The following is a 10914-nucleotide window of genomic DNA, read 5'->3' as shown; positions in this document are numbered from 1 at the left end:
GATCAGAGACAGCAGGCTGGGAGGAGGAGATGCTGGAAGCTGAAGTGGTTACAGGGTTTAGTGAGCAGGAAGGGACTTCCGGTGTGGGCACCATTCCGAGCAGTCGGGAGTTGTCTCGGCTCCGAGGCAACTCTGGTGTTCTCGGGGATTGGAGCTACCGCAACCGTGCTGTGGGCTCCGTAAAATCACGGGTGGAGCGTCCCGTGGACCCGGGTTTCTAGCGGGCACCAGACTCCCGAGCAACCCTTGTAAAAGGGAGGATTGGGTGAGTGAGGCTCCGGTACAGTGCTGAAGAAGCCATCTCTAACCGAGGACACGAAGCAGCGGGATCTGCCAGATTTCGAGCGCTCCGCTTTTCCTCAATCTGGACTTAAAAGAAGGACTATGTAAGTATGGAGCTTAATTTGACTGTAAAGTGAAGGAATTTGGCTTACGGAGAGAGATTTAAAATGAGGAAGTCCGTCTCTCTCTGACAGCGGCAAGATCAAAGTAACGTCAATGGAGCTGGAGCCGCTTTAGCTTTGTAGTGAAGAATAGCGCTGGTTTTAGAGACTTTTAGTGACTTTTTAAGACCCCGGTTTGGGGTATTATTGGAACAATTTACTGATTTCTTTCATTGGATTTACAAATTTCCAAAGAAGACACCGCTCACCCTTTGGAATAAGGAGTCCGGGTCAGTTAGCGGGCAGCGGAAACATTGTATTTATTGCTTCCGACTTCTGTTTTCAACTGGATACTTTTGTTTCACTGCTACTGTTTTACTTGGAACTGCTTGAGACATACTGTTATTTGGATTTTAAGTAACAACTGACTTGGTTTTACTTGGACTGGCTACTTTTCTTGACTTTGGAAGACTTTTTAGACTTTTTAGCACTTTAAGCGCCTAGGACTATTGCAAGACTGTGGAGCTGGGATTATAGGGAACTTTTGTTTTGAAGGAAGTTGCTGGGTTTGCCCTGCTCTTTGTTCTCTGACTTTGCCTGCTGGCCACCTGGTGTTTACTTTTAGGACTGTTTTGAGTCTGGCTCACTGTGACTAGCTAAGTGACCTTGAGTTCCCAGCACCAGAGTGTTTTGGAAATGCAAGAGATAACTCCAACTACAAGGGCAAAAACAAAGAAAGAAGAAGAGGGAAAAAAGAGAAAAGCCTCTGTTACCAAAAGCCTTGAAGAACAAATGCTTTCAGCTATTGAAAGAGTCAATGTCAATCTGCAGGCCATGGCAGAAAGGTTGCAAAGTGACATTAAAGAAACTTGAGACAAATTACAAAGTGATATTAAAGAATCGTCAGATAGATTGGACAGTTCAATTCGTGCTGTTGAGAAGATGGTCAAGGAGAACAAGGCCGCGATTGACAAGATTGGCAAAGAGGTCAAAGTTCTTAAAAAGGAGTCAGAGGAATTTAAAGAAAAAATTAAGACAGTTGAAAACAAAATTGAAAGTGTGGATCCTGAGAAAATACAGAGGATTGAATCTCAACAAAGAGACGTACAAGAATCTCTTGCCTTTTTACAACTTAAGGAAAGAGAGACGAGATTGAGAAATTTGCCTGAGTTGGAGCAAGATAGTTTGAAGGACTATATAATCAAGGAATTTTCCACATTCTGGGAGCTGGAAGAAAGTGATTTGCAAGCATTTATTTTGAAGGTCTACAGATTTGGATCAAAAGGAAAGAAGAGTTCAAAGCCGGTTAATGATTGTATGATAGTGTTCCAGAATAGATATCAGTGAGACCAGATTCTTGATTTCCATTATAAGAAAAACCTGGTGGTCCAGCAGAAAGCAGTAATCATCTATAAGGACATCCCACGTTACTTCCTGAACCGGAGATTTGACTATAACGACTTATCAACGGAATTGCGAGCAAGAAAGATCGCCTTCAGCTGGGAATTTCCAGAAGGCCTAACTTTTAAGTACAAAGAAAGAAGGATAAGAATAAGATCATTTGAAGACAAGAAGAGGTTTTTGGACAAATACGCAGCGGACTTCATAGGCTCGTCACTCGATCCAGCGAGATTGTACTAGCTCCCAGCTGGTCCAGAGAGACCAGGCCCAGGTGAAGGTGAAGGAGAAGGAGAAGAAGAAGAAGAAGAAGAAGGAGCGACGGGAGGGGCTGCATTATAAGATGGCGTTGAAGGTGTTAACGTGGAATGTTCACGGTCTGAACCAGAGACCGAAGAGACACAGAGTATACCACGCATTAGAAAAGAAGAATTTGGACTTAATTTGTTTACAGGAGACCCATGTGATCCGGCATCACAGAAGGATCTTACAGAATAAGAAGCTAGGCCAAGAATTTATATCATCTGACAAAGTCAAGAAGAGAAGAGTTGTGATTTATGCAAAAGAAAAATTTAATCCAAGGCAGCTGTTCAAGGATGAAGAAGGGAGATATATTGCAATTGAGATTAAGGTACAAGGCGACAAATACCTGATTCTGGGACTTTATGCACCAAATGAGGGAAAGTCAATTTTCTACAAAAAAATTCCATGACTTGTTTTTGGACTATTTGGACTATAATTTGGTTTGCCTAGGAGATTTCAACGGGGCAGTTTCCACTTTGATGGACAGGTCACAAAGGACTAAAATTACAAATGAAGGGAAACTGCCCAAAACTTTCTTTGAGATGGTGGATAATTTGGACTTAATAGATACATGGAGACTGAAAAACCCAACAGAAACTGAGGCAACTTATTTTTCAGAACCACAGAAGTCGTGGTCAAGGCTCGATTACATCTGGATTTCTAGAGGATTGGCACCCAAAATACAGAAGGCGGAAATCTGCCCCAAGACTTGTTCAGACCACAATGTGGTACAATTGGACTTAAAAAAATTCTCCAAGGATTCTTTTAGATGGAGAATGGATGATGCGTTGATGAGAGACCCCAAGGTTATGGACGAAGCCATAAAGAAGATAAGAGAGTATTTTCAGATAAATTTGAACACACAAGTGGAGAATAGAATTGTTTGGGACGCAAGTAAAGCGGTGATGAGAGGGTTCCTTATAAGGGAAAAAGCCAAGAAGAAAAGGGAGCAGAATTTGGAAAAAGAAAGGCTGTTGGACCAAATAAAAGAGAAGAAATTAATCTGTGGATGACTTTGAAAGAGAATTGGACAAATTCACAGAGGATAAGGCTATCATGGCTTCTAACCTGGATGGCTATGTTCTATCTCCACTGTCAGAAGCAGTATGCTCTCTCTGAATACCAATTGCTGGAAACCACAGGAAGGGAGAGTGCTGTTGCGCTCAAGGTCATGGTTGTGAGCTTCCCATAAGCATCTGATCACCATTGCTGAGAACAGGATGGGGCACTGGCCTGATCCAACAGACTCTTCATATATTCTTATGTTTATGTTCATCATTTAAAATAAAGTATGTTTTAATGTGCATGAACACTTTATTATTCTCTCGCTCCTGACTGTGCTCTGCAGGAGAGGAAACAAACCCTAAACTAAACACACCAGACTCCAGTTTGTTGTGACATATGAACCTTGGCTCCTGTGGGCTTGTGTTTCCTTTCCTCTGAACAGCCCCTCCATGGTTACTTCTCCAGTTGCTTGGATACTCCTGCAGATGAGAGTCCTTGAAAGGATTTGGAGAACAGAAAGTCCAGATAGTCTAATGAGCCATGATCGAAAGGGAAGGCTACTCAGATTCCAAAATATTTTCATCATTAGCGCAAAAGCACAAAGGGAGGCATTGGACCATCAAATGCAGGAGGTGGAGGAAGCTATAATGTGCGAGTACCACTTTGGTTGATAGACAAGGCAGCAGTAGGGACCATAGGTGGATGAACTGAAAGTAGCTTATGGAAAGACCTTGACTGAAAGCATTACATATAGATTGTACTGTAAATTATTTGAAAGCACAATGTTCTTGCTATGTATTTAAAGTAAAATTATTGTGTTATATGGCAACCCAGTCAGATGGATGGCATATAAATAATAAAGTTGTTGTTGATGATGATGATGCTTGAAGCTAATTAACTTTTGTATCTGAAGAAGTGTGCATGCACACGAAAGCTCATACCAATAACAAATTTAGCTGGTCTTTAAGGTGCTACTGGAAGGAATTTTTTAATTTTGTTTTAACTTTTGTAAAACCACCTTGGGCAGGCTTTGCCCTGAGAGGCAGAATGTAATCCCGTTAAATAAGCAAGAATACTTTCACTGTAGTCGCCTGAATAAATGTAGACTGTGGAATATGACCCTCCTATGGATTGGTAACTAGTTAAAAAGAACAGAAAGCAAAGAACAAGGAAAAATGTAGATTTCTAACAATGGAAGGATGTAATATGCGTCCCTACCCCACAAAGGATTTATAGTGAGATTGGTGCCTTTTAACATGCTCATAAATGAAACTGAGTTAAGGATGAGAGGTGACATGGCGAAGCTCATGAATGACACATCATTCAGGGTGGTAAAACCAAAAAGGGGTTGAGAAATGTTCCAAAACAATTCCTTTGTCGGAATACGTTTCACGGATCCGCCATGGATTCACATTTATTTGGTTATTTTATAAGTTTTTCGAGGTCTACTTTTGGTATAATTGCGCGTAAAAGCGAAAGTGAAAGCATGAATGAATAGTGTGATTCACTTACAAGATTAATCCGCCTTTATTTTGTAGATCCGGTCATGTTCAAAGTTGTTAATGAGCGTTAAACTTGCTTCCCGCCTTTTTGGAGGGCAGCAACAGTGATTTTATTGGTTAAAGTACTAATGATGATGTCACGTTTGTTCCCTAATAAAAGGCAGAGGCACCCCGCCTAGGCACGAGACAGCACGTTCTTTGAGAGGAGTTCGTTCATGTTCTTTTAGTTGGGTTTTAGTTGAAGTCAAGTTTAGTTTAAGGGGCTAGGAGCGGGCTGGACGGGTTGGATGGGTTTTTCTTTAGTTAGAGTTAGATCGCGGAAGATCATTCGGTTTTAGTTTTAGTTAGGTTTTCTTTTAGGTTAGCCTAGGGTTAGGCCCGCGGAAGATATTTCGGTTTTAGTTTATTTAGTTAGCCTCGCGGAAGATCGGGCGCGCAGGGTCTTTAAGCTTAGGGGAACTTAGCTTAGGGGACGAGCCTATGCGGGTTCTGCCGAAGCCACTAAAGATACAACCGGTGTCTGTCTTCCTTTGGGGTTAAAGGGGGGAGTAAAGTAAAAATTTTAATTTCTTTAATTTGGTCCGCATATTCAGAGTCAGGGTATATATTTATTTTCACGAGGCAACTGTTCATTAAAGAAGGCAATTAGGAACTCACACTCCACCAGAGTCTTCAATTGGCTTACTCATCATCCTTCAGACTGTGAGGCTTGGCCGGCGACCGTGCTCAAAAGCACGCGGAACGCTGGCCGCTTTCCCCGCAACTGGTACCTCGTGCATAACCAGTCTAAGGCCGTGCACGAGGAGCTCCAGCAACCAAACCCCGACAAGTGGTGCCCCGTGTGAGGCAAAGCGTAGTCAAAAATCGCTTCCACGAAGACTCCGGTAAAAGGCAACATATCGGAAGTGGCTCGGAAACAGACATTGAGAGGTGAGGTATAACGGCCCGGTTTATCCAGGATTTCGCTGCAGTAGCGCGAATCCACCGCTTGCCCAAAGTAGTGTAAATAGAAGTCGCGCGCGTATATTTTGCCCCAAGGGGTCCCCGGGTAGAGCGGCAAGGAGTTTAGTGTAAGCCTACGGGCAGAGTAAGGTCTTCCCTAAAGCCTACGGGTGGGAAGGGTTCTGGCAAAAGCCTACGGGTGCCAGGGTCTGGCAAAAGCCTACGGGTGCCAGGGTTTTCGGTCAAAGCCTACGGGTAGGGCCGGTGTCTCCCGAAAAAGCCTACGGGTGGGAGGGAAAGGTTTTCTGGCTAAAGCCTACGAGTGCCAGGTTTTTCGGTCAAAGCCTACGGGTAGGGCCGGTAGCCCCTAGTAGAAGCCCACGGGTGGGGGCGGAGGTTTTCTGGCTAAAGCCTACGGGTGCCAGGTTTTTCGGTTAAAGCCTACGGGTAGAACCGGTGTCCCCTAGTAGAAGCCTACGGGTGGGGGAGGAAAAGTTTGGAAAAGTGTTTAAAAATGGGCTCCTCACTCTCAACTGCTCAAGTAAAATTTTGTGAAGATTTATTGTACCTTTTGAAAAGAAATGGTCACCCTGTCTCTGAATCAGAAGTAGAGCTTTTAGTTAAAACCATTGGGGAAATTTGTCCCTGGGTCCCTAAGGAAGGAACGAAAGATTTAGCCTCATGGGAAAGGATCGGGTTAGAATTTATGGCCAACCCGAAAATCGGAATTCCTGTACAATTAGTATGGAGCAAAGTAAGAAACTGCTTTCAACAAATCGCTCCAAGAAATATTTTGCTTAATGGAACAGTGAATTTGGGAAATACTGCTTTTAATAGTGCCCCTGTGCTGCCGCTTGCGGTTGTGCCATTTTCGGCCCCCTCGCAGCAGCCAGTTCAGGCCCCGTTGTCGTACACGCACTCGCCCTTGTCCAATTTGTCATTGCCAGATTCATTGCCGCCTGTGCCGGTGCAGCAGACGCCGTCGGCCTTTCAAGCCCCGCCGCGGACTGCCCCACCGCCAGTCGCTCAGCAGTCATCGCAGGCCTTTTACCAGCCAGCGATTTCAAGTCAGCAGCAGCCGCGGACCTCGCTCCAAGCAACGGTCCCGCTTCCTCCATCGCAAGCCGCGCTTTTGCCAGCGATCCAGCAGCAGCAGCAGCAAGCAGCCTTTTTGCCAGCAAACCCTGCTGCCCTGCAGGCCGCGCTCAAGCCAGCAGCTCCAGTTTTGCAGCAAGCTGATTTCCAATCAACAGCAATCCAAGCTTCAATGCAAGCAGCACAACAGCAATTTACCAACCCTTCAGCACCTCCAATGCCAATGCAGATTCCAAGACAAGAGCAAAGCCAAACAATGATGATCCAGATGCCAGGACTTGCAGTACAGAGCCAACAACCTTATGCTCCAACTTCAAGTCAGCCATCTTGTCTTCATCCAACTTCAAGTCAGCCATCTTGTCTTCATCCAACTTCAAGTCAGCCATCTTGTCTTCATAGTCAGCCATCTTCAAGGCATCCAGATGTCAAAGACTCTTTAGCACCATCTAGTGGCTCATCATTTGGAAAGCATCAAGAAGATTTAAACTCACTGATGCCACCTACAGACCCTACAGCAATGCAGCCCATCTGCAGAACCCAAGCTTTGGAAGCAGCTTTGGGACAAATAGACTTTAGTGCTGATCCAATGCACATCTTTCCAGTGATTCGTGCTAATGGAGGACAACCTGCAAGATATCAAGCCATTCCTTTTGAAACACTACGTGAACTGCGAAAAGCCATACGCGAAAATGGACTTCAAGCTCCTTATACTAGAAGTTTACTTGAAGGACTGTCCACTAGTAGACTTCTGCCATCTGATTGGAAGTTGATTCTTCGCACCTTCCTGTCGCCTACAGATGCTCTTCTGTGCCTGCAAGAGTGGAAAGAAGTAGCAGCCAGACGTGCAACGCCACTTGCCACAGAAGATATGCTCACAGGATCAGGACATTACTCCAATCTCAATCAACAGCTAGCCATACCTGATGCTGCACTTGTCACCATAGCAGACATTGTAGTCAAAGCTTGGCGCAGACTACCCAATCGCACAGATGCTAGCTCAGTATCAGGATTCGCTGCAGTTAGGCAAGGTCCAAAAGAACCTTATGGGGACTTCGTGGATCGCCTGATTGTTGCAGTGGAACGCCAGATAGAAGATCGTCATGCCAGAAACATGCTGACAAAACAACTTGCCTTTGAAAATGCCAATGATGACTGCAAGAATGCCCTAACAGCAGTTGCAGCTCGTCCAGATGCCACATTGACTGAGATGCTACGCGTCTGCCAGAATGTCGGTACCCACTCCTACAAAGCACAGCTCTTGGCAGCTGCGGTACAGATGCCACGTCAAGACAGCTCTACGCCAGTCAAGAAGTGCTATGGGTGTGGAGGCGATGGGCATTTCCGGTCGCAATGCACAACAACGCCAAGGCCTTCTGCCAAGCCGCCAGAGAGATGTCCCATCTGTCAGAAAGGATTTCATTGGGCGAATGATTGTCGCTTGAATCCACAAAACACATCACCTACCTCATCTCCAGTTCAGGGAAACGGTTCTGCGGGCCGCGCCCCGGCCCCGGTAAAACAATAGGGTGCAAGTTCAAGAACATCATGAAGGTCAACCATCCCAGAAAGGTGAACAACGCTACTCCTTATCCAGGTCATCAGGAAAAAAAAGTGATCCAGAGAGATATCCACTCTTCAGATGTCCAGAGAAAAGATGTGACCTCATCAAGCATTCAGGTTCCAGAGGTTTCATCATCTGCCTTACCTATTCAAAGGGTTCCAGCAGAGAACACAGCATTCAGTTCACCTTCTGCTGACCGCCCTTCAGTTCCTGCTGATGTTGATCCTGCTTCACAGCAAGCAATCACAGTCAAGCCTCTGATCGCAGAATTGCCTTCAACGTTGAGAAGACATCCTACTGAGATCAATCTCGCAACTCCTGAGCTTTATTCATCTTCAAATCAAGGTCAATCTGTCATTGAAGGACATTTGCCCTTGATGAAACAGCAGTGTTCAAGTTGCAACCCAGCTGATGATCACTTTCCATGTGGCCAAAGAATGCAAGTGAGTGAGACAGCTCCCTCTTGTGGAAGCTTAAACATCACTCCAGTTAACAATGTCCACACCTTTGTGTCACCTCCAGCTTTTAAGCTCAGCCAGCCACAATCAAACAATTATCATGAACAACAACTTCGATTGCCTTGTGTCAAAGAAGAAGTTCCATCCTGCCAGTTTGATGCACAACTGACTGAATGCCAACAGGTTCGACAGCATCAGCAACTCTTACCAACAGAGGAACCTCAAGTTTGCCAACTCAACGCCAAGCAGCTTCAGAGTTGCCAACTTCAGCAGTGCAAAAAACCCGAAGCCAAAAAGATATCTTCAAACACTGCCAACGAAGAACAAGAAGAATCTTCTGTCCCAGGTATACCACTCTTCTTAACAGAGGACTGTTACTTTTCAAATCCATGGTTTGCTCAGCAATTGCCAACATCCATTCGTGGTCCATTCCCAGACACCTCAATTTGCCTTATCCTGCCTAGGATGGATCGCCTCCCTGCCACAGTCACACTGACTGCAGGCCTAGTTCGAATCACAGATTCATCGCAGTTGCTGATTCCAGGATTTTCAACTGTTCCTTGTGTCCTAACAAAAGGTTTGGAAATTGCCAGACTCTATTTGCTTACTTCTACGCCTACAGCTCCTGTAGACTCTTTGCCTCCTCAGACAGCAATGGCGCTAATCAAGATTACAGAAGAACGCCCTCATCTCGTCTTAGAAATGGGTGGACGAAAGATCAAGGGTCTTCTTGATACAGGCGCAGATGTCACAGTGATCGCCAGAAAGGATTGGCCTGACCAGTGGGCAACGACTGTCACCCAGGAAGTCTTCGGAGTCGGAGGTTTCGAACCCGCCCACCAGAGCGTGCATCCGATTACCTTCCAGTCAGACTCAGGCTCCATGGTGCAGCTCCGTCCACTTGTTATGGATGTGCCTATCACCCTTTGGGGTAGAGACTTGTTGTCTAAAGCAAGAACTGTTATCCACACTCATTTTTGATGTGGGCCTCTGCATCAGCGCCAGTTCATGCTCTTCCACTCACATGGAAGGAAGGACCCCCTGTGTGGGTCGACCAATGGCCGCTGACATCCGAGAAGCTCGTCGCAGCAGAGGCCCTAATTAAAGAGCTCATTCTCTCTACAAGCCCCTGGCAAGCACTGTTACAAAAGTGCATTGTTCTTCTCTGCATTGCTCACATTTATTCACTTTTCCTTTACTCACTAATCCAATCGCCAGCCATGGAACATTCCTTGTTATGTTCTGTGCTGACTTTGGCGGTGGTTGATTGGAAAACTATAATTCCCGGCGGAACTCTTGGTTCTTTGGCTAGCTTCCTGTTTCTTTATTATCCTCTATATTAACAGCATGCTGAGAATATTCAACTCGTTGTCTGAACACACCAGTTTCTCAAAGCAAGGGACTTGTTTCTGTTCCTTAAGAGGAAGTTTCTAAAATTTGGCCAAGCCATGGAGAACTACGGTTCCTGGCAATTTTTGCCCAACGCCTTGTCAAATGCAGCAACTATCCTCAATCTATGCATTTTGTTTGCCTCTGGGCGGCCTCTGGTTCCTGGCTGCCTGGATTTGTTCCAGTTACTCTCATACCTGCATTCACTAGCAGATCACCTTGATTTGCTTGCTTAACCTCCTTTCTTCTACAGGTATCGTTGTTTCTTCAGAATTCGATGTTTCAGTACTTTCCTGAGCTCCATGAACTTTTCCTGAGTTCCAGGACTATTTCTTCTACATGGTCATGTGTAGTCGGAGAAGAAGACGACCGGCAACTCATTCATCGTCTTCATCCTCCTCTCCAACACCATTTTGCAGTTCTAAACCTGTCTTGTACTTTATATTGTACTTGTAAAAATTGCATATTTGCCTTTGTATGCTTCTTGAAATATCCGCCTCGCATATTACATGTGTTTTCCATATAGCTTGGTAATTAATGATATGGGTGTTTATATATATGATAATTTTTCTGAAATGGTTTCCATTTAGAGCGTCACAACTTTGATGATATGGAAATGTTTATGAAAGGTTAAAAATATCATCTTTGTGCAGTTCTAGTCATAGACATATTCATGCATATATGTTTTATTTCAATAATCCTAAATCTCCACGTTGTGCTTACAAAAGTTGTAGTTTAAAATGTGGTAACACTTATATGCCTTATTTGAAATATTTCCTTTGGTCAAAGAATTGGTCATTCTCGGATTTGTTCAAGATATATGTGTCAAGTCTGGTGGCGTCCTACCCTTTTGGTACCCCTATTTACTTTAAAGATTC

This window comes from Lacerta agilis, chromosome 2, assembly GCF_009819535.1.
Source record: "Lacerta agilis isolate rLacAgi1 chromosome 2, rLacAgi1.pri, whole genome shotgun sequence".
NCBI classification, from domain to species: Eukaryota; Metazoa; Chordata; class Lepidosauria; order Squamata; family Lacertidae; genus Lacerta; species Lacerta agilis.
This window is presented reverse-complemented; position numbering follows the sequence as displayed.